This window comes from Equus caballus, chromosome 1, assembly GCF_041296265.1.
Source record: "Equus caballus isolate H_3958 breed thoroughbred chromosome 1, TB-T2T, whole genome shotgun sequence".
NCBI classification, from domain to species: domain Eukaryota; kingdom Metazoa; phylum Chordata; class Mammalia; order Perissodactyla; family Equidae; genus Equus; species Equus caballus.
This window is the reverse complement of record NC_091684.1, coordinates 12,500,157-12,523,890: the sequence shown is the minus strand read 5'-3', so window position 1 is coordinate 12,523,890 and position 23,734 is coordinate 12,500,157. Positions and strand designations below refer to the sequence as shown.

The following is a 23,734-nucleotide window of genomic DNA, read 5'->3' as shown; positions in this document are numbered from 1 at the left end:
CGTTACAAATGTCATCCTTGAGGTAACTGGTCATCTAGGGAATCCAGTCTTCTCAATGCATAACCATTCCACAGCAGCCTTCCAGAATCTTCCATGGGGGTCTTTGCCCTGAGGCCTTGGCAAAGCCACATAAGAACAAGATCTTCCCCTCCCTCCACCAGGGCCTCTCTGTCCCACCTTTGTCCGGCCTCTTTCTTGGCTCAGCAGTGCTCATGACGGGAACAAGACAGGCCTGTGGCCTGACTGCGTTGTTTGCACTTATCGGATGTGAAATGCTAATAATTGCTTTGCAATTTTACATTTTGATGCAAGTACAGGGTTGGAACCAGCTGTTTAAAAACCAAATAGTTTTAAAACCCATTATGAAGTGATGATCTCTTACAGGAAACTGGTTGGGTTTCTGCCCTTGGAGGGGATGCTGGTGGGTTCCCATGAGCCAAGCTCCACCTAATAAGCCAAACAGAGGCTGGCTGGGGGGCAGCGGCTGTGGATGTGCTGTGACAGCCACAACTGTTTGTAAATATTCAAGAGGAAAGAGGTTGGGTTTTCCATTCTTCAACCACTGAGAAAAAGAAAGAAAAGAAACCACTTCCTGTCAGTGAAGTCCTGTGATTCTAACTTCGTTAACTTCGCTCACCCTTGAAAAATGCTTTTCCAGAACCATTTCTAAAGGCTGTACCCAGGGTTTGGAAATGGCGTTTGAAATTGTTGCCTCCAGGGAAAAACTCATGAAACCACCAATTACTCTGAGGACTCTTTTTGGCTCTGTCCCTTCTTTGTACGTTGGGCACATTCTAACACTCCTATGCCCTCATTTGCATCCTGCAAGAGGTGAAGTGTGGACTCTGGTCTGTCACCTCACTCCTAGGAAACTCCTAGAAAAAGAGCCTGATTAAAAATGACAACTTTCCCACAGTGATCGAGTTTTTCAAATTCATTCAGTGACTGATTCATTTATTCAAACAACAAGTTTTGGAGTCCCTACTATGTGGCAAATGCTGCCACAGGTTCTGGGGACTTGAAGATATAAGATCCATTACCTATCTTCAAGCCACAGGCCAGAGCAGAGGAGGCAGAGAAGGAAAGAACTTGAAGCCCTCGTGGTGAGGCTTATAATGCTCAGGACACCGGGAGACCAGCCTGGGGGTGGTGGGCATGGGAGGGTGAAGGAAATGGTCACCAAAAATGGCTTGTTGGAAGAGGTCGCCCCAATCTGAATTCTGAAGAACATAAAAGAGTTTGCAAAATGTTTAAGACAGGAGTAATCTGCACAAAGGTGCAGGAGTGAGAAGGGAGATGCATTATGGGGGCTGCAGCCTGCATGTAAGGGGACAGAGGGAGGAGGGAAGACTGGGGAGCAAGGCGTAGGCCAGTCACAATGCTGCCTTCTGTCATCATCGTCCCTGTGCTAAGTCACTCATCTTTGGTCCATGGGAACATCTCAGCACTGCGAGTCTTCCGCATGTGGGCCTCCTTGCTGTCATGCGGCCCCATGTCCACAGTAATTCATCCAAATCTACAGCACTGGTTAGGTGTGGGGTTAGGATAGCCTCCTGGTCCACCCGTCTTGTCTGCATTCACAGCACAGAGAAAGGTCGGGCCCACCAGTGCCTCTGCCTGTCCTCAGGAGGCCTTCCCTGGGCTGGTAGAAGCACCCCTTAGACACCTCTCCTTTTTCTTTTGCCTCCAGAACTTCTTCCCTTTAACTCTTCTGCTCCGACAATGTCCTCACCTCCCTTCTTATTCTGACCACTCTCTTCCCCCCATCACCCACAAAAACAGTCAGGAAATGGCTCGTCCTGTTGGTACTCACAGCCTCCTGGGCCCAGAGGTGAGTGAAAGCCCTTCTCTTCTCAGCCAGGTGAAGCGAGGGGGGAGCTTCAGGTCTGAATGCTGTCTGGGGGCTACTGAGGATGATCGTCTTTTCCTAGGTCCACTTTACTTGATTTTTCCTCTGGTGGTCCTCACTACCTTTGAAAAAGAAATTCACGCCTCTTACACCAGGAACATGAGGTTTCCACCAAAAGACTCTGTCGAATCTATTAGTGAGAGTCAGACTCCTCTCTGACTGAGTAACTCTGAACTTACCGAACCAGAAATGGATGCATCCTTCTGCTCGCCTTCATTTTCTTTACAAAGCCCGCCTTCTGTTCATTCACACTAACAGAAGTGTTCAGTTACTTTTCCCTAATTCCTCCTGCTTGGAAGGTAGACGGACTGACCTGCTTCCAAACAATATTAGTAGTTCCAAGAGGTTCCATGCATTAACACCTACTGGGTTTAACCTCTGGGCTCAACTTGACACACATTATTCAGGGCCTAGCATATGCCAGGCCCCCAACGATTGCTCCTTATTTTCTCAATGAATGAGTAAATGAATCAATGATCCCTGACACTCCTAATTAACCTGTAAGTTAGGTCTGGTTGTTTCCACTTTATAAATGAGAAGGCTAAGGCTCAGAAAGGTTGAGCTGCCCAGGGTCATTTGGGTGATAAACGGGAGATTTTGGTTTCTAACACAGGTCTCTCTGGCCCCTCAGTTCATGCTCTTCCAGAAAACCAGGAAGATGTCCACCTGTTGCCCCACTATACACAGTTCACGTCAATAATGAGTAAGCCTTTGCATGGACACCTTTTGTGATAGTGTTAGGTAATGAGGCTGTGGATTTGGGTAATTTTTCGTGACCCAATTTATCACTTCTCAGTTGCCTCCCTCCATAGAGTTGTCTCCTCTGTCCATACCCAGTGCAGCACTCCATTCATTCGTTCATTCCTTCACTCATTCCACAGACATACTGGAAATGTCTACTATACCCTGGATGCTAGAAATACAAAGATAACTCCAACAGCTCCCACCTTCAAGCATCCTAGAAATCGTCACAGTGTATTAGTCGTCTATGTGACTATCTTAAGGTCAAAGACAGAGTCTTGTGAGCATTCTTGTTTCAGCTCCTGACAAAAGACCTGGCAGATGAGACGCCCTCAGTAAACGTTGGTTGAATTGGATTGATATGGTGTCTAGTGTAAAGATGGGTGCTACATAGAAAGCTGTGTTCCATGGGTCACACTATGCTTTGGGGGGCATGGGTATTAATGAATTCTTTCAGATCATTGAGCTGTAATTTAACAAATCACACAATTGCCTTAATATAGAGAATTGCTAGAGGGGTTAGATTCATTTTCTTCCCTCACATTAAGAAGCAATTGTGGTCATTCCTTATGCAACATGCCAGTAAGCACTCATTTAACTTTTTCCCTCGTTCTTTTTTTAAACTAGATTACATAAAATATGGTACAAAATTTTAAAAATCACAAAAGAAGGTAAAATTAAAAGTAAGTCTCGACCCCTGGCCCCAGCCACCCAGCTCTCATCCTTAAAATGAGCAGCTGTCCTCAGTTTTCTATACTCAAGAAAATACTTCCAGAGATAGGCTATGCATACGCAAGCACATACTGTGGGCTTATGGGTATATGAACATCCACTGGCCCCCCACAGAAGATGGTGTATTACCTCCACTGTTCTACACTGGGCTTTGTTCATCTAATGCTAACTCTTAGAGACTTTTTTCATGTTATCGCGTCGATAATATCCTCATTTTTAAATGGCTGCTTATTGTTCTGTTATATTGTTTTTGCAAATATTTTAACTGGTCCCCCACTAAGGCATATGTCGGCTGTTTCCAAACATTTGTTTGGTTACAAAGCCACAGCGAATATCCAACACATATCTCATTTTGCGCATCTACCCTGTAGCTGTAAGATAAACTCCTAAAAGTGAAATTTAAATACATTAATTTCACTTTTCAAATTTAAATTTAAAATTTATTAATTTGGGAGCGGTCCCCGTGGCCAAGAGGTTAAGTTCGTGCACTCTGCTTCGGGGGCCCAGGGTTTCGCGGGTTCGAATTCTGGGCGCGGACATGGCACCGCTCATCAGGCCATGCTGAGGCAGCGTCCCACATGCCACAACTAGAAGGACCCACAACTAGAATATACAACTATGTACTGAGGGGATTTGGGGAGTAAAAAGCAGGAAAAAAAAAAAGAAGATTGGCAATAGGTGTTAAAGATTGATGCCAATCTTTAAAAAAAATTTATTAATTTTAATAAGTGAAATGAAATCACTTCCTAGAAGGGAAGTTCTAGAAGGGCTGGGCCAAAGGATAAATGCATTTTCAGATAGATATTGTCACGTTGCTCTTCGTAGAGGTTGTGCCAATTTGCACTCCTGCTGTCAAGATGGGTTACCAAACGTTTTGATCTTTGCTAATCTCGTTATTTTAATGTTCATTTCTCTTATTATGAGATCTTATTTATTTTTCAATAATCCAGTTTACAGTTAAACCATAGTTCTCACAATGTCAAAGGCACTACAACCACAAGCTTGGTGTTCATCCTGAGTGCTGTTCACCTGAAACTAAAAAGACAGTTAGTTTTATTAATTATGTTTTGGTATCACTTCTCACCCCAAAATGAATTTGAGTTTAATTTAAAATTACAAACAATAAGACAGAGAGAGGTTTTTTAATCCAAAGAAGGGAAAATAAAGGCAAAATGGTAAGATGAAAAAAAAGGGGAGTTTAGTATAACAAAATGCATATCTTCAGGTCCAAAAATTTACTTTTGGACCATATATTGGCCCTGAGCTTCCTGGAGGAAGGCGAAAAGGAAAGCGTAATCAGTTAACATGTGCACATTATTCATAAGGAAAGAGAGAACTTAAGCAAATCAAGTTTTTGGATTTTAAATCTAAGAGAAATTCACATGGTTCATCACAAAAGGGACTCTAGATAGTGTAACAGATAATGTCCTCAACGAGACTCCTAAAACAAAAAGTAAATGTTTGGGATGACAGAGCTATTAGTTTGTCAGCTCAGAGTGCTTTCCTCGGGCCCTGTGTCTGGTAAGAGCATCCCCTTTCCTCTGGGCACCAACTCCCTGACTCTCCACGGTCCTGGTGGGCATCCCTGAGCATGCCTCATCCTCCCACTGTGAATGCTGCTGTGCAACAAACCACACCATAAGAGCATCGCTTTAGCTCATGGGTCTGCGGGTTGACGGTTTAGTCTGGGCTCAGCCAAGCAGTACTTCTGGTCTTGGCTGGGTTCTCTCACAAGCCTGACTGTTGCAGGGGCCACTGGGGCATCTTGGCTCTGCTCCACAGATCTCTCAGCCTTCAGCATGCTGGTCCGGCATGTTCTCATGGCACAGCAGAACCCCAGGAGTGGAAGCAAGAAATGCACAAGTGCTCAGCATGCATCACATCTATTAATATCCCATTGACCAAAGCCATCACATGGCCAAACTCAGATTCAAGGGATGGCGAAGCAGACTCCTTGTGGGAACAACCGCTAAGTCACATGGAAAAGGATGTGGATATACGGAAGGGTGTGGAATTAGGGCCCTCAGTGCTGCAATCTACCGCACCAGGCAAGTGACCTAGGCTTGGCCAGACACTGGGCAAACCTAGGTGGTCCTCACCGAGTGCAGCAAAAGGGCCCATCAGGGGCCTTTCCTGTACTGACACATAACTCCTGGGAGGAGGAAGCTCACGTTTCCACTGGCTGGCTCAGCTGAGGCTTCCAGCAGCACATTCCCCATTGCTTCGAGAGAGCCTACTTGCTGCAGAAGGCGATGAGGCCAGCATTCAAAGAAAAGCAGAGCCGAGAGTGGATAAGACACGTGCAGCTAGAAAGAAGCAGATGGTGTGAAGGCCCTGAAGCTCGTCCTTTGTGTCTGTATTTCACTCCAGTATGCAAACTAGTCCCCCGAGCCAATCTGGTTTCCCATTTGCTGTATCAGATGGTGCTCAAGAGCATGGATACTGGAGCCAGTCTGCCTGGGCTCAAATCCCAGCTCTACCACGGGAGAACTGTGTGACTTAGAGGCAAGTTGCTTCATTCCTTTGTGCCTCAGCTTCTTCATCTCTAAAATGGGGATAATGATAGTCTTACCTCCCAGAGCTGTTGTAAGATTGAATGTATTAATATATGAAAGGACTTGGGACAGTGCCTGCCACCTAAATATGTGCTGGTTATTTTTTGTTGAGGTTAGTTTGCATTGCATTTCTGTCACTTGCAATGGAAAGACTCCTGGTCAACAGAGTGACTTTCATGGGTGGCATCTCAGTTGGATTTGATGGAAAGACGATACCTCACATAGTAGCAGAGCCCCTAACCTCACCCAAAGCCATTGACCTGCCTTCCAACTGCCAAATCTACCAACCAAGATGAAACAAACTGAACACTATCAGCTCAGATTAGTCTAATCTGTGACTGGCCCTGTGAGGGGGTCATCTGCAGAGTCATCGTAATTAGAGGACTTGGTACAAGAAGACAATGTTCATGGGTATCAGTTCCCCCCTTTCCAGATGTGGGTGAGGTTTGTCTGGGCCCAGGACTCAGTGGGCTGAGCCAGATTCCTGCGTGAGCTCGTGGACTGCAGTGTGGATAATTGGCTTCTAGATTTTTTGTGTGTAGCAGCCACCAAGCCGCATGCAGCCAATACTGGCCCCCTCCAGGGAAACACAAGACTGCTAATGGCCTGGCCTTGCAGAGCCTGCAGCTCCATCAGGCCCCTGTGCAGCCTGGCTGGAGCCCCCTCTCCCTCCAGGTCTGCCATCCGGCTGTCTGCTCACAGAACAACAGTTTACAGTTTGGCTGGCTACAGCCTGCCTCCACATGGGGAATAAAGCCGAGCATTGTGCTGGGCTTGCAACATCTTTCCCTTCCCAGAGTTCCTGATGTGTTTGTTACCCTGGATCCGCACTGAATGTTCTCTTTGTCGCGGGCCTTTGCGTGCTGAGGTGGGTTTGCCTTCTCTGTGGCAGTCCTGGGTTAAATAAATACATTAAGGCAACATACACGGCTTGACACTGGAGCCAGCCCCAATAACTCAAATAACTCATGTGGCAAAAGACGGGGCTGCTGCGGTTTTGAATTCATTTAAAGATGGATTTCTTTGTTCAGTTCCTTTGCGGGAGGACGACATAAACCGGGCAGGGGCAGCCACGCTCCGATTCAGCTGGCCATTTTTCTCCAGCAAGACTGTTTGAGAGTTTCTAAATCCTGTGCAGATGAACACAGAACATGACCTTCAGCCAGTTGCAGGATACCGTGCTGACATCACCACATAAATATACACTCCAAAGAAAGCCGTGATTAAGCTCAGGGCTGATTTTTGTCACTTTTCCAGTGCACAGGCAGACTGCTTGTTCGTCATGCACCTTCACAAAACTCATAATATTTAGAAATGTGCTGTGTTAGCCCCAGAGGCTTAAATAAACTAAAGCCTGTGAATGTTTTAATGTAACGAATTACCTTCACATGTGAAATTATGACTCTATATGATACTCAATACTGCCAACATTGTCTACACTCTGCTCTTCTGGGGCCATACGTACATTTCTCCTTCTGAAATATCTGTTTCAGACAGTCTTTTAAGAGGAAAACAAAAGGTTTCTATTTCAATACCACTGCATATGTCCAAGACACTAAAGAATGAATGAAATTGTACATTTTTTAAAAACTCCAGAGTCTCTACTCGAGGAGTTTGTGCTTGAAGGCCAATGGAAGGATGAGTGGGAGGGCGCAGCCATTGTAATCCGTAAAATCAGTAAATTTCATTTTCTTTTAAAAGCAGAGACAAAAGATTTGTTTTCTAAGTGTATAAGAGATTCTCAACCAGAGGCAATTTTGCTCCCTCCAGGGACACTTAGCAATGTCAGAGATACTTTTGGTTGTCACAACTGCGGGGGGGAGGGTGTGCAGAGTGCTACTGGCATCTAGTGGGTAGAAATCACGATGCTGCTGAGCATCCTGCCATGCACAGGACAGCCCCCTCGACGAAGAAGCGTCTATTCCAAAACACCAGCAGTGCCACAGCTGAGAGCCCTTGAAGTATAGAACATCTGAGAGTTGGACCGCGTCACTAGTGTGTTCCAATAGGTTGGGTGATCACAAACTTAAGACGCTTTCGTAAGTACTAATCTTACCTTCCAGCAAGTTCACTGGGTGCTACATATTGTTTCAAAATTCCCATTCCCCACTTTTCTCAAGCACAATGCCATAAAATGCCCTTTGGTAGACTTGCCTGGCTCAAAATTCAAGGAGCAAAAGGAGCTCCTCAAATCTTTTTTTAACTTTTTATTTTGAAAATTTTAAAGTCACATAGATGTTTCTAAAACAGTAGAGTGTGCCCATCACCCAGCTTCCCCCGATGACATCTTGCATAGCTATAGTACAATATCAAACCAGGAAACTGACTTTGGTACAATATTGTTAAATGACAGTCTTATTTGGATTTTACTGGTTTGCTCAAGTTTTAAATAATAAAACACTTAAAAATGTATTCCCCTCAAATAATCAACTTCATTCCTCTAGAAGTACTTTCTATGGGAAGCAAAACAATAATGTTTCTGCTTCTAAGTGATCCTCATTGCCAAGGATGCCAGGAAAGGAAGTTACAGGTAGAAATAATCAGCTTCTAATGTTATTAACCAACCTCCACCCTTTTCAAAGCTAAGACTCAAATGATACTTCCTTGCTTTTAGTGCCTTCTACTGTTGTTGAATTTGTCAGTTTACAAATTCCCCCAAATTTAAGTATTAAACCTTATGACAAAATAGAACTACTTTCTCAACCTTCATGCCCCTGGCGAGGTGTGAACACTGCAGCCACCGGGAAGCATTCTCCAGGGCTTCCTGCAAGACACACACACACCCACACACATTTTTAAGAGTCTTTTACAAATAAAAATAAAAGGAGAACACGTGTCCCAGGCCTACTGGAGGGAAGGCACTGTCTTTATCCCTATTGTTCCACAGCTGCCGTGACCTTCAGACGTCGTAAGCGATGGGCATAAGATACTGAATGCTGCCTTCAGCCTCAGCTTCCTTCAAGAGCTTCAGAGAAGAGGCTGGATGGGGGGCCAGGCCCCAGGTGAAGTTCGTTAAGTTATTCTAGCCACAAAATAAAAAAAATAGAAGATGAAAAGATGGCCAAAAAAGGTCCTGGCAGATGGGGCTTCTGCACAGACTTTTAGACCGCCGAGAAGACCAATGTCCAGTGGGAGAGAAAGCTCCAGACAATGAGTCAGAACTGAGTTTAAATGTTGGCTCTGCCACTTTCTGGCTGTGCAGCTGCAATGAACGAAATGTTTGTGCCCCAGCCTGGCAAGTTCATGTGTTGAAATCCTAACCCCTCAATGTGATGGCATTAGGAGGTGGGGCCTTAGGGAGGTGATTAGGTCATGAGGGTAAAGCCCTCATGAGTGGGATTAGTGCTCCTATAAAAGAGATCCCAGACAGCTCTCTTGCTCTCTCTGCCGTGTGAGGACACAAAAAGTCAGCTGTCTGCAACCCGGAAGAGCGCTCTCACCAGAACCTGACCATGCTGGCACCCAGATCTCAGACCTCCAGCCTCCAGAACTGAGAGAAATAAATGTCTGTTGTTTCTTAGCCACCCAGTTTTAGGAGTGCGAACTAAGACAGAGGTCCTGAGCTTCAGTTTCCTTATCAGTAAAATGATGATATCACTACCAATCCTGCTAGACACAGAAGGTGGCTGAGGAGGTCACTGACATGCTTGATGCGAAGATACCCTTTATAGGAAGAGAAATAAACACAGAGTGTATGCTCACACAGCGAAAGTGAACAGGGCTACAGCACACACATCGACATGGACGAATCCCACAAATGTAATACTGAGTGAAAAGAGTTACAAAAGAATACATGAAGCGTGATATACCATTCATGCAAACCTGCCAAACTATCCTATATACCTAGCTTAAGACCACACGCTGCCGCAGTGGAAGTATGATGCAAATGCATGGGAATTAGAAGCGTCCAGTTTAGGGGAGGAGTTACCCCTGGGGGTAAGGGAGGGCGGGGAGGCCCCTGAGTCTAACTGTGCTGACAATAGTTATTTCTTAAGCTTGGCGGGAAGCTGAGTGACTATTCCTTCCATTATTCTGGATACATTTTTCTACGTCTTTAATATTTAAAACTGCTCAAGATTTAAAAAAAGCTTTCTATCATTGTCAAAAGAGGCCTTAAGTGTGGAGTACCCTGGGGCTGGTCTGAATGGGGCTCCATCATTTGTGACCTTGGGCAATTCGCTTAACAGCTCCAGACTTCAGGTTCCCATCTGTCAAAAGCACCTCCTTCACAACACCTGGCAGGCTTAAACAAGATAATGTTTGAAGCCCACTTACCAGCGTACTTGACACATAATCACCTCTCAATAAATGTTAGATTTTAGCTACTGCACAAAATGCATGGGATTGTATGATCATCATGATGACTCATCGATTGACGATGGAGCAGCCCTGTGCATAAATAATATACATGCTTCCATCTTCCGGCCACTGTAATGTAATACTTAGGACACAGAATAACGTTATTATTCCAACCCCAGATTTATGAGCCAGCATCTTACTTGGATAACTTGGGTCACTCCACTGAAATATCTTGTGGAGAGACAGTTGATTCCCTGTTTGGATTCTTGCCAGTAGCCATAAAAATTCTTTACCACTCAGTAAGGTTATGCATTATAGCCATGTAGGCATTCTGGCTATCAGAGCTTTCACTTTTTGGGCTGTGCCAGATAAACTTGAACATAAGACACCTCCAACAGTTTCAAGATTTATGGCAACGAATTCCAACCTCCTGGCCCCAGGCCCATGCAAGTCATGTTACTTACCACCGTATAATGTTACCCTGTGTAGCCAACTCACAAAGCAAGGTGCCCAGAACAATGTTAGGTTTCATTGCCAAAATACCAGTGAGATGGAGTAGACTAATAACCGTAAGCCACATTTATGTCTCTATGATCTTCCAGCATTTGAGTCAATGAGGAGAAGTTTGTCTTTGCCATGTTGCTCTCAGGTTATTCTGTTAAAATTTGACAGCCTTGCTATCTTAAAACAGTCTAGTCCTCTGGAGTGGGCCAGCCCATCTCTGGGATTTCTACTTTACAAACAGAGCAGAGGAGAGTGGATTACAACCTGAAGCCTCACGTGGCCTAATAAAGGTAAGAGTCCCCTAGACCTGCCATCTGCAGGGGGGCACGTCCTGTGTTTAACCTGTTTTAAGAATGAAAGCATCTTTCTATCCTGAAATGGCACAATCTTGCCGGTCTTTTCTTAGGCCTGTAAAGTTACTTTTTACATGTAGGTCTGTGAAGTACGGCCTTGTTGATTCAACATCTGGAACTACTCAGGTGGTTTGTCTCTGCCGACTTTATGAACAATAAAAGCAAACCACTGGATGATTCCTGGATATTTAAACTTGGGGCACATGCATCTTGGCCTCACCGCTGACAAACACAAGATTTTAATTTTCCCTGCTGGATCCAAATGCAACAAATGTGGTAGTGAATAGAAGGCTAAGTGTTCTCCTCAAAAATGGGCTACTTGTCTAAGATATAATTTTATAACTGTGGGGCACATAGCTCAGAATTTCCAAAGTCCTTGCAAATCTCAGGTCTGTCCCCAAGCCCAAGCACAGTCTCCCTTTAAAGAAACAGACTAAAGTTGATGACTTCCTTACTACAGTTTCTGCCCAAACTGGGAAGAAACCTATCAGACTCCCGTGGAGACTCCAGAGTCCACCGCACTCCCGGAACTGTTCCATCAGAACCATTTTTTATGACCTGGGGACAGAGTTCTCGGAAGTGATTTTTGAGCTGTTTGCAGCCAATATGCAAATTTATAACTATCCTTAGAAATGTCACCAGAATCAAAGAGAATGAGTCCTTGAGGCCAGGTTTGAGAAAGAAGAAACCAACTACACAGATTAAATAGGAAAATGTAGAAAAATACGTGATTTTGCTGTGAAAATATCACCTGATTATAATCACAATGGATTATAAGCTGATATAAAGAATACAATGTCATAATATTATCAAGTGTTAAAACACACGGTTGGTTAAAAATCTCAAAACAGAACTTTAAACAGGGGTCACCAGGAACAAGGCTAGCCCACTGCGCTCTGAGGAATCACCTTCATTTATCTCTGTATCCTCAGTGCCAAGTACCACGCCTGGTACACAGTAGGTACTACCGTGTGTTAAAATTATTTTTTATATAATTAAATTTAATCATAATAATTAAAATTAAACTACCAGTTTAATTTTAGAATACCAGTGTAAGTAATAGAGTTGTGACTTTATTGAGCAGAACATTTACCAAAACCCTTGCCTACTCAATTGAAACTTCAAAATGCAAACCCAAAGAAAGATCTTGTGGCCCTTCTTTCAACTGATTGGGACATAAACAATCCCTCACCTGTACACAGATTGTGTTCAGAGAGAAGCGACTTTGGAAAACAGTCTGGAACAGTCTGGAACTGGAGCCCCCTTGATTTCACTCTACCCCACAGCCAGGGGATCTGTTCGGAATGTAGATGGTGCAGACGCTTTCAGCCTGACTACTGCCCTTTCTCCAAGGTGGAAAAGCTCCTGCGGGACCTGCCTCCCACCTAATCTGCAGCTCCGTTCCTGCATCTCCTCCACCCTCACCGTGCTCCCGGCACACTGGTCTCCACGATGTCCTTTCAAAGGTCAGCTCTGTTTTCCTCCATGGCCTTTGTGTTGGAGCCTTGGTATGCCAGTTTGTGTTCTTTCCCACCTCTCCATATGGTCAACCCCAAAGGGTCCCAACACAAATGTCACCTCCTTAAAGAAACCTTCTCTGACCACTCAGTCTAAAGAAGGCCCGGCCACCCTACCACATCGTCCTCACTATCTCATCATCCCGCTTATTTTCTTCACAAAGTTGCAGGGAATGGGCTCCGAGAAAGAGCAGAGATGGTGGGAAACAGGGCTGACAATATTTGGTTTGGGCCAAGTTTTACGAGGCCTCTGGAGTCAGCAATGAAGTTCAGAGGGTATCTGGAGAGCAATCTGGCATCAGATGGGGAGTTACTGGACCGCATCATGTTGCGTTGTGGACAGGAGGTGACACTGAGAAGACCAGAGGCAGGGAGCTCTTCTAGAAGCCACTGTAATAGTCCAGTTAGAGAAGGTGATGGGTCCACGAGGCAGTTGAAACACGATGAAGAATAGGAGATAAAGATGAGTGAAACAATTCCTGATCTCAAGGAACTTATCCAGCAAGGAGTGAAATACTGAAATAACTGCGCTGCAAAGCTCTGGAAGGGAAGAACTCCAAGAGGGACACCTCAAAGGAGGTGGGTCCTCACGAATGGTCCTACTTAATTGATGTCATTTCCTCCCTCCCGCTATTAGAGCCACGGTCTCATTCATTCCTCCTTTGAGCCTCATGACTTGTCTTCTCAATTTCAGTAAAGTTTGATTTGATTCTATTTTCTGTTTTTCTTTTGAAATGAGATCAGCTTCGAGATTGTTCCAACAAGATTTCAAAGTGAAACTTATGGAGGGGTAAGCTCCAAGCCTCTTAAAGATCTAGCGCAAAGTAGAAAGACTCTAAATTAAAAAAAAAAAAAGTATATTTCTCAGCTGCTGACTCTGATATAGAAATTTAAAAGGAAGACAAATAGTTATCATCAGCGCACTTTCTTTTACTAGATAAATATATGAACATAACTTGCTCTAGAGATTAAGTCAACGCATACACAGATGGCAGAGGGAAAACTGAAAGGCAACAGAATAAATATGGTTGGAGATAGTGATTCTATATGCACAAGGGGCACATGGCCAATTGGTGCTATTGTAGCACATGGTTGAATATTTGCCAAAAACATTTTTTTTTTTTGGATCCAGCACTTAACTCTTATTATCTGTGATGTAGCTTGAAAACTAAGTAACTAATCACTAGAGAATTTTATCAGTTGAAGCTCTGTTAGATTCAACTGCTAATTGCTTTCCATTCTATGACAATTATATTGCTAACAGCACTTTTAAATTGAAGCCATTGTGAATAAGCTTTGGCCAACAGTGGAGGTGGGAAGACACACAGCGGCAGAGTCAGGCAGGTCTGAGTTCTGATCTCTGATCCACTATTTATTAGCCACGTGACTCTGGACAATTTATTTACCCTCTTTGAGCCTCAGTTTCCTTCTCTGTAAGATGGAATTAATAATAACATTTATTATCACTAAGCAATAATATTTGTTATTATTATTAACATACCTTCTAGGGATGGTGTGAGGATTAAGTGAAATTTGTGCGATGTGCCTTGTACATAAAGCTCCTCCATAAATGACAGTTTCCTTTCCCTTCAGCACCTGAACACGATGATGATGCCCAGTGCCTCAGTTTCCCACTATGCGAGATGACTGCAGGCAGTGCGTTACTGTGGTATGGGGAGAAAGGCTGTGATATTGGGTAAAATGAGAACCAGGTTATAGCTTCTTTCCTATCCCTCTATTAGTGAATATTGCAATTGCCAAAAAATGTGCTGGCTGCCACTCTGAAGGCCATGTAATTTCTATCTTTTCCAAAAGTAGGAGTAAGTCAAATAATTTCATGAGACTTTAAAGATGTTGCTTATTACTTCTGCAGAGAATGAGAAAACAAAAGAGACAACATAATAATTAATTCAAAGTTTTGTTTTAATTAAGGTTCCTGGCACATGCAGCGACAGTTGTGGGGCTAGAGAACTTTTTCATGTCTAACAAGCCAAAGAGACTTTTTGGCTACACAAACCATTTATACTTAACACCAGTTTAATAGGTTGGCAACTGCCTTTTAATAAGTAGAAAGTATGAAATGTCATGGGAGAGTCTTTAAAAACGTGTGAGTCCATATACCTACCAAGGAATACCTCACTTTCTGTAAAGTCTTTTGTAGACTCTAAAGCACTTTTATTTGCATGATCTCATTGAATCTGCTTTATGCCCCTTTAAGCCCATTTAACTGACAAGAAAACCGAGATTCAAGAGGTTCAACAATTTTCCCAACTGATAAGTAGCAGAACCCGGGCTCCAAATCTGGTCTTCCAAAGCCCAGTCTGATGCTCTCACCACACAGAGGTACTTCTACGTGATCGCTAAGGTCACCGTTAGAAAATCAAAACTAGCACATATTGATTGACTGCGCTGTGCCCCCTCAAAATTCCTCTGTTGCAGCCCCGATGCCCGGTCCCTCAGGACGCAACTGTACATGGAGATGGGTCCCTAAAGAGGCGATCAAGTTAAAGCCAGGCTGTGAAGCTTTGCCCTAATCCACTCTGACAGATGTTCTTATATAAAGAGGAAATTCGAACACAGGGAGACGCTGGGGATGTGCTCGCACAGAGGAAAGGCCACGTGAGGACATGGTGAGAATGTGGCCATCTGCAAGCTGAGGAGGAGGCCTCACGAGAAACTGGATCTGCCAACACCTTGATCTTAAACTTCTGGCCTCCAGAACTGTGAAAAAATTAATTTCTGTTATTTGAACCCCCAGTCTGTGGTATTCTGCTATGGCAGCCTTAGCAGACTAACACACAGTGGTACCAGACCGAAAGAGAGCTTACAGCAGACTATCCACCCAACACTGATAAATGAACAACGAATTTAACCATAGTCTTCCAGGTAATTATATGCAAATAATAATTATATGCAAATTTTCACCTTGGGATATGAATCACTCAGGATCCAATCAGGAGTAATTTATACAAACAAAGTTTAATATAAAGAGTTATTAACTACAAGAGAGAATTGGAATAATGGGGGATTGGTTGCTAACGAATAAACGAAACTCTAAGGAATATAAGACTAGCAGGTACAGGGAGCCATCACTGCGCCTGGGGCCGGCGTCAGAGCCTAAGGAAGAGCCCCCACCCACAGCCCACCCTCAGGGCTGGGATGCATTTTCCTGGAGAGGGCACCGTCATGGCTCACTGGACAGCAGGGAGGTGGCTGTGGTGCTCCACCAGAGGAACATGCCAGAAATCTGCCTTTCAGGGTGCCAGGGAAAATACTTCCCAGGGTAATGTCACCAGAGGTGCTCCGTTACAAAATTGCTCCAGGGGACACAGAGGAAGCTGCTGGCTACTCAGTGCTGCTGTAGGAGCTGGGGACAGGGGAAGCCCCAGGCACCACGGAAACCTGGTGCTGGAGAAGTCATGTGAGGTGCCAGAGGTGGAATCGGAAGGGAGAGCTCCTTGCCCCTGCTGTGTCTCTCTAGCACCCTCTACTCACAAAGCGTGGTATCATGCCAGCTGGCCAAGGAAACATTGTTAAAGGATTCTACAATTTCCCAGAACAGGCAATTAAGGGTGAATTTGGAGCTGAGAAGCAAGAGATTGATCACGGGCACAGCAGGACTCAGGGCTGCACTGAATCTGAGATCTTCGTCACGCTCGGGTAACTGGAGTGCCCATAACCCACGCCCTAGACCAGCTTGAAAGCAGAACCAAAGAACTGGTTGGGGGTTGGTAGTTGGAGTCGCCCCTGCAGAGAGACCTAGAATTTTCGAAGAGCGAAGGAAGGAAAAACTGACGGAGGGCTATCTGAGGACGCAGGTTCCCATGACTGAAAGCTCTGTAACCGTAACTGGCATCTCTTGCCCCGAACAATGAGTGTGCGCTCCCGAGGTTGCACAATCTTTAACGTGACTCAACTGCAACTCGGCGTTCCTGGATTTTAATCTCCCGAACTTCCTTGTTCCTAGAGTGATGTTTGTCTGAATCACAGGATTTACAAGTTAAATATTTAAAACCTCCATCTTCTTGGAATGAGCAAGTACTTAGTGCCAATACGTTTCTTAATTAACTCTAAACTAGTTCAAAAATTAACTCTAAATGATATTTGTCTCTAAAGATTTTTAATTATTGAGAGGAAGAGAAATACCAGACTGCTCCAAACTTATAGTTTTAGATAATATGAAATTAGTATCTCTTTTTTTTTTTAACCCTTCTAGAAGTTTCTAGTTCCGCAAACAAGCAAGATATGGCTCCAAGAAGCTTACTTAACATAGGAAGACAATGAGTCAGAGCTCTGGAATGTGAGAACTGGATGAGACCTTGGAGACCATTCAAGTAGTCCTATCTTTCCTTTCACAGATGGGGAAACTGAGTCCTGGGGATCTTTGTCCCAAATCTCACGGTTACTGAACGGCTACGTTGGAACTAGATGCAAGGTCTTGCAATTTTCTCTAAATTTTCTACATGGCCACCTCAAAAAGAAAGCATGCTGCACCTTTCATTTTCTGGTGCAAAGCAGAAGAAATGCGGAAGGAAGAGAAGGAGAAAGAATCAAGTAAGTCCTGCTCCTTACTGAAACTGCCAGGTGCCCTGCTGGAATCCTCCTTGGGAGAGGTAAGCTGGAGAGAAACCCTTTTCCCTTCTCCTTTCTCCCCTGTGGCCAGTGTCTGGAGTGATCATATGCAAAACACTTGAAAAGTCTGCCTTCTAAGAGGAAACATCTGAAGGCGTGATCTTGTCTCAGTACGATGTAAGAGGCAAGAATTTGGATCATATTTTTTCCTTGTTTTGCTTTCTTGTTGTTTGTTTCTTTTCATATTTGGTGGCTTTGTTTCATTTTGGACATTTAGAAAGTTGGGCGAAATAGCCACTCACACCTAAGCAAAGAGCATACTCATGGTGAGAATTATCAACTAGCAATAAGAACACAGTCTTCTCAACTCTCAAACTTACCCAAGAATTTGGAGATGACCAGGATGCTCATTGGCTATTCATATTTTTAAACCATTGTAAATACTTTTTTCTGGAATCATGAGTTTTGACTTAGCCCTTTAAAAAGCAATTAAGGTAGGGGCGGCCCAGTGGCGCAGGCGTTGAGTTCGTGCATTTCCCTTCGGTGGCCCAGGGTTCACCAGTTTGGATCCCGGGTGCAGATCTACACACTGCTTATCAAGCCACGCTGTGGCAGGCGTCCCACATATAAAATAGAGGAAGATGGGCACAGATGTTAGCTCAGGGCCAATCTTTTTCAGCAAAAAGAGGAGGATTGGCGGCGGATGTTAGCTCAGGGCTAATCTCCCTCCAAAAAAATATGGAATTAAGGTGTACAATTTGTAAATACAGATGTGCTAGAACATTAGAGTATCTAACAAACATTATGTTTAACCTTCTAAGAAAAAGAACTGAATTTTCCTCAACTCCTAGACTAGTAGATCTTGGGGGAGGGGAGGATGCGATTTTTGTGACTATCTGTCAAGCTCTATGCCCTCATTCACAAGGCAATTAAGACCTAGTCCCAGTCACCTGACTTTTATGCAGACATTCAGCCAGGCAGAGGAAGGACCATTATCCAAATATGTGTGTTGGTGTTGCGTGCTCTCCCGTTGCCACGTTGTCCCCATCATGGACTTCCAACTTAAGATCTGGCAGACTTGGCGACAGAAACAGAATAGTTTGTCACCATAAAGTTTGAGGACTCCATGTTCTCCCGAGAACTGCCCAGGTCTCTTTGCTTTGGTTTCTTTTAGAGAAATAAACTGTTTGGGCACAGTAATCTTACTTAAGGAAAAAAGTTATTTGGGCCATAAATGTCCTGATTATAATGTAGGGAAAAGAATCTCCCACCTTTTTCACACTTAGGATAAAGATTCACAACGGCTGGTGCTGACGGGCATCGGGGTGGGGGGGGGATGGAACTGAATTCAGATATCAAAATTGAGATATCATTTCTATGACTTCAATGACGCTCCTTACATCTGATAACCTTGTGAGAGGAATTGTAGGAGCTTAGTGGTTTTGTAAAAGTTTTAAAATCAGGTGACAGAGGGAAATCAGTGAGTTTCCCACCATCCCTCTGCCTCACATATTTAAATATTTTAGTATTTTTTTCCCAGTTTCTTAAGGTTGGGGAATCTTTCGGAGGTTGCAGTTTTACTCCTCCTTTCTCATCTCCCCATTTTGGATTTGGACAGTAGTTTAGGACCGCATCTGCAAAAAAACAACCTTTCTCCCGGTACCCGGGACATCCGAGTTGCTCGTGCAGCTCAGATAAATGCGCGTCTCATTGCATGGGGCTGTCTAAACAGGCCGGGGCGCTGACAGACTGCAGAATCTTCCCCTCTCCTCCTGGAGACCTGGGCACAGGACCCAGTGGGAAAATGGACCCGAGAACCTTGTCCATCTAGCAGCCGTGCCAGAAGCACCAACTGAATCTGAAAACCACAGATTCAATTAACTAATCCCGCTCCTAGAAGTGCCAGAAAGAAATAATCTTGTCACTCCCCCTTTGCCAGGAGTCCTCATCCAACGCTCAATATGCTTTCGATTTTCCTAGAGCCTTCAAAAAAAGACATGTTATTGCAAGGCCACTCCCTGTTTTCCACATTCTTGACAGAGGTATGTTTTTCATACTCTCCACAACACTTTACTGAGGGGACAGTATTTGTTTTCCATTTCTGTACAGTGTTTTAGTTGGTCTCATCTATGTTTTCATAATTAATTGAACCTACAGAGCCAGATTCATTCTCGAGGGCACGGTGAGTAATTATGGCCCAGGAATTTTTTTTCCTGCTGAAAATATGTAAGATTCATCTTCCCATTCTTTTCTGGTCACCTGAGGGCCTCAGCGGCAGAGATATGAAATTCCATCTTGTGAAATAACACCAAAACTATTTAGCACCATTCCCCTCCGCACAGCGCTATGAAGACTGCGCTTTGTTACAAACTCTATTCCCCAATCGTACGAGCAGGATCTCAGCTTGAGACACGTGTTCTCCAACAGATGGTTCTACAAAGTGTTTTCCTGTCTGTCATTTGCACTTTTCTCCGTTTTCTTTACACTTTCCTATCACATAAAAATTGGATCACAGGCTGACGTATCACAGGGGCAACAGGGCACAACTGTGTCACATCTAAGATGGTTTCATGTGACTTTTATCAACAACAGCCAAGGACAGAAGGACGTTTCTTGTTACAAAATTACCTTGAGAGCGACGAGGTATTTTATTGGTCAAAAAAACTTAAGTGTGAAAATTACGCCACAATGTTACTACAAGCATATAGTCTCTGTAGAAATTTCAGAGTCTTCAATGGATGTGGTGCTGACAAAACAGAATTGAAGATTTGATTCGGGCACTATTTTCCCAGCAAAAATGCTACTTATTTGGAGAGTGGTTCCGACTAACTTTGAGGTCTAATGTGAAGAGAAAGGCTGCAAAGACAGAGTGAATCAGGTCGTCTGAAGGTCGTCTGCCTGTATAATTCAGCTCAAATCAACAGCTAACCCACTGTTTTATTGACCTTTGACCTCTGGGCCGAGACTTCCAGAATGTTCCCCTGCGTAGCGGTCATGCTGGCAGCTTTTGTTTACCTTCAAGTAGGATGTTTTGAGGCCCTTTTGAGAAATAGTGCTAATTTGTATGGAAACTTTTGAGTTGAAATTGTCTGTGGGTTTTCTGTTGCTTACAGAAATCTGAGCTAAAATCCCCTCGCCCTGCCACTTGGGTTGAATAACAAAAAACGAAGCAACCATATAAACAGACCCTTTTTATCGACGATAGGCCCCAACTTTTCCCTTCTTGAAATGTGAGTCACTGGGGCCTAGAGCTTATACCATAAGCAGAAACCAGATACTCTTAGAATCAGAAGTCTCTCTAACACTAATTGGATTAAAAATCATGAAGCATACTCCCAGACTGGAGCATTCAAATCAAATTAGCCACCATCTTATTTTTTAAAAATAAAGAATTACTGCCTTGTGTGTACATTATCATCACAAGTTAACGAAGGAGGTAGCATGACCGGAGCCTCTCACGTTACCGGAACTCAGTTGCCACAAAGTGCCCTCTTGGTTTTCTTTGTGCAAAAGCTGAGTGCGAATCTTAAAGTGCTACTGCTTCATTCTCCACGGAGGCAGCGTAGCAGAAACTCCAAATGAGACTTACAAATGAGAAAGTGGAGGTCCAAAGGTGGCGACAAGCTCAGGCTCACACAGTAGTTTGGCAGCAGCACCTACAGGTGAGACCCAGGTGTCCTCACCTGCTGTGTGTGCTCTGGGTACGTTCCCAGTGTTTCCCCTTAGACGAAGGGAAATGCAGTGATCGCTCCAAGTACGAGGGAACCATTGCAAATCCCAGGCACTGGCTTGGGTAAACCAGAGCCCTATGATCATCCTGGCCCGATAACACAGTCACGTGTCACTTAACCACGGGGAGACATTCTGAGAAATGCGTGGTTAGATGATTTCATCATTGTGCAAACATCATAGAGTGTCCTTACACAGACATGGATGGTACGGCCTACTACACACCCAGGCTATATGATACTGATCCTAAGGGACCACTGTCATCTATGCAGTCCATCATTGACTGAACCATCATTATGTGGCGCATGACTATAGTATGTCCCACCTTAGCTCCCCACAACAGCCCACTGATAAAGGAGAAATGAGAACAGAAGCAAAGCAAAGCAAGCAAGCTGAGGATTTCTGCTTCCGGTTAGAATGTAGGAGAATGGGAAAGACCTTTGTTCTTGAGATAACAAGAGAAACTTGGGCAAAATAAAAAGTGTGCTTTTCTATTGGGCTACCTAAGAGCCGTGGGATGCAAGAAACCCTGGATGAACTGAATTCTAGAGAGACGCGAGCCTCTCATGGGTGAGCAGCTTCCTTCCTGGGGGAGGAGTGGATCTGGGCACGAGAACATGGAAGAGGGTTCTGCCAGAATGGGGTGGGACTTTGCAGGGATGAGGAAAACTCAGCTGAGCCTGAGAGGACCTTGTGGGCTGGCAGGATGGAAGGAATCTGGAAGGGCCCCAAACAAATCACTCAGCCAATAATTCTCCCACCTATTCTACAGCAGCCCCAAGTTCGCTGAGGAGGTGGCAGTGGAAGAGGAGCTGGAAAACAGCCTCGGGTGCTTGGGTTCCGAAGCCCAGACAGAGTCTAATCCAGAAGGAACCACTGGCCTCTGGAATCGCAACTTAACCCCTTCATAGCTTAAAGACAGACAAGATCAGAAAGGCAGGCCTCTGGAAAGAAATGAAGATCACCTGAAAGTGTAAATAAGTGAATAAACATGAAAGACAATTTTTATCAATGTTTAATTTATGTAAAAGGTGATTGAATGTTTAAAGCAAAAATAATAGCAATGTGCTTATATGTTATAAGCAAAGGGCTTATAACATATGTAGAAGTGAAATATATGACATCCTAGCACAAAAGATAGGGGTACAAGTGTGAGTCTACTGAAAACCTTGCACTTGAAGTGGTGTAAGATTAATTCAGTATGTATTACATTAAGGATGCAAATTACAGTCTCTAGTGCAATCATTTAAAAAACCCAAACAAATAGGCTATTTTTTCTCTCCTTCTTTCTGGAGAGGAAAAGTGAAGGGATGTGTTGCCCAGATGTACCTGTGGGATGGAGGCGCTCATTCCCCCAGCTCTGCAAGAGTTGGCTACTGTAGCTTCTGGCCGAATCCTTCTCCAGAATTGCCCTCAGCCTTGGAAAGCAGCTTCACCCCAGGTTCCGTCCCCTTCCTGGGGCAGCCTGCATCCTATAACGAATTGACGTAGAGGGCGCACAGGTCCAGCCCTCTTGCCTTGACGGGGAGAGTCCAGCTCCGGAGCTCCCCATGGGACTGGCCAAGGCCTTTGTTGCAGCTGGATCACAGTTTAACCTCTCCCTCCGCTCGTTCCTGCCTCCCTCCCCTGTCAAAAGCATTGGTCCTGAGACCACTCCCAGGAAAGCTCCTGCACACAGTCTGTGCTGGGGAAGCTGACCTGTGCAAGCTGGTCCCGGAAGTATGCTGGAACCAGATTATCTGCTGGCTGCTGCAATGAGGACCTCACCCCTGGTGGTGCATGCTTGCCATTGTAGGGCACTTGTTAAAATTTTCACTGGTGGTGAACTAGGACATGATCCCTGGCAGGAAAATGCTCTGATGGATTTGGGATCTCAGGCATTTAAGAGTTTTGGAGGACAGGGGGCAGGCCCAGTGGCATAGTGGTTAAGTTCGCATGCTCTGCTTTGGCAGCCCAGGGTTCACAGGTTCAGATCCCAGGTGTGGACCTACACACTGCTCATCAAGCTATGCTGTGGCTGCGTCCCACATACAAAATGGAGGAAGATTGGCACAGATGTTGGCTCAGGGCCAATCTTCCTCACAAAAGAAAAAAAAAGGTTTGGAGGAAATAATAATTATATGAATGGTGGAATCAGATGTTGTTGCTAGAAGCTATCAATTTGTTGGAGAAAGATAATGAAAGGCTAATGGTGATTAAACATCAACATAAGGCAAAATATGAAAACCAAAGGGCCTCCTTGGCAGCATATGAAGAGATCCCTGTCTTCTGCAACTGTAGGCAGAGACAGCTGGGAAGCAGGCCCTGAATTTAATTCTAAGAATAAAAGAGCTCAAAGAGCAATGGTCTCAACCCTGGAGGTCTGCTGTGCCAAGCTCAGGGCCCTGGTTGGAAAGCAGTAGTGGCAAGGGGACAACTGAGCTGAAATACTAAAACATCTGAAATCCCAGATCTCCCGGAGTTCTACAGACCTGAAAAAGGACCCCATTCTCTCCTTACAGGCTAGTGTCTGCCTTCACATGAAGACGATGATGAGATCTGCTTTGCACGACAATACCTCACTACTCTCTTCCATATCCCCCCCTTTCCCCCAGCAAATCCACTCCCAGCTCCCCTCCTGCCACCAGACTAATAACTAGGGTCCAGTCACAACATCTGGCCAGAGGAGTGCAGTCCTGCTAAAAGAGGAAAGGGACTATAGCCCAAAGGTGCTGTGGGACCCACCCAACACGTTCCCGCAGGAGCCAGGAGGGTACGTGTGGAGTGAAGGGTGAGGGTGCCGGACAGAGTGAGATGCAATGCAAAGTTGGATGGGGAGTCACA

General features: G+C 44.6%; 2 long non-coding RNA genes across 2 annotated transcripts in view; one reads left to right on the top strand and one right to left on the bottom strand.

Moving 5' to 3' along the window:
• The window catches only part of LOC138923090 (uncharacterized), a 187,017-nt gene that overhangs the window by 4,281 nt on the left and 159,002 nt on the right, over positions 1-23,734 (bottom strand). The window contains exon 3 of the long non-coding RNA XR_011436249.1: positions 1,814-1,967. This is a non-coding gene — a long non-coding RNA (uncharacterized lncRNA). The remainder of the gene's footprint in view (positions 1-1,813; positions 1,968-23,734) is intronic.
• LOC111772928 (uncharacterized) lies at positions 10,849-21,930 on the top strand. The gene is made up of 3 exons (XR_011436206.1): positions 10,849-11,030; positions 16,969-17,223; positions 21,684-21,930. It is a non-coding gene; the product is annotated as an uncharacterized lncRNA (long non-coding RNA).